We start from the raw sequence: 237 nt of genomic DNA, 5'->3' as shown, positions 1-237 counted from the left end.
ACAGTGTTGACCTCAGTACTGCTGATGTCAGAGAAGGTGCTGGATCAGTTCAACCCAAAGAGGTTCACGTCAAAACAAACAGACTACAAGAGACTCGTCCCAGCTGTGAGATGCTGCAGAAAAGCCCTGTGAGTAATTTCACTGACTGCTGTTTAATTAAATGTTTTGATCTACATCACTAAACAATTAAATGTTAAAATACTATGTGAAATATTTTCACACTGTCTGGATTATGAA

The 237-nt window shown here is 38.4% G+C and overlaps 1 pseudogene; it reads left to right on the top strand.

Annotated features, from left to right (window-relative positions):
• Positions 1-237, top strand: part of LOC107575610 (NACHT, LRR and PYD domains-containing protein 12-like) — an 11,259-nt pseudogene that overhangs the window by 1,850 nt on the left and 9,172 nt on the right.

Source organism: Sinocyclocheilus grahami, unplaced genomic scaffold (assembly GCF_001515645.1).
Source record: "Sinocyclocheilus grahami isolate Dianchi unplaced genomic scaffold, SAMN03320097.WGS_v1.1 scaffold2753.1, whole genome shotgun sequence".
In the NCBI taxonomy this organism is placed as follows: domain Eukaryota; kingdom Metazoa; phylum Chordata; class Actinopteri; order Cypriniformes; family Cyprinidae; genus Sinocyclocheilus; species Sinocyclocheilus grahami.
The sequence above is the reverse complement of the archived record's forward strand: the minus strand, read 5'-3'. Positions and strand labels throughout refer to the sequence as shown.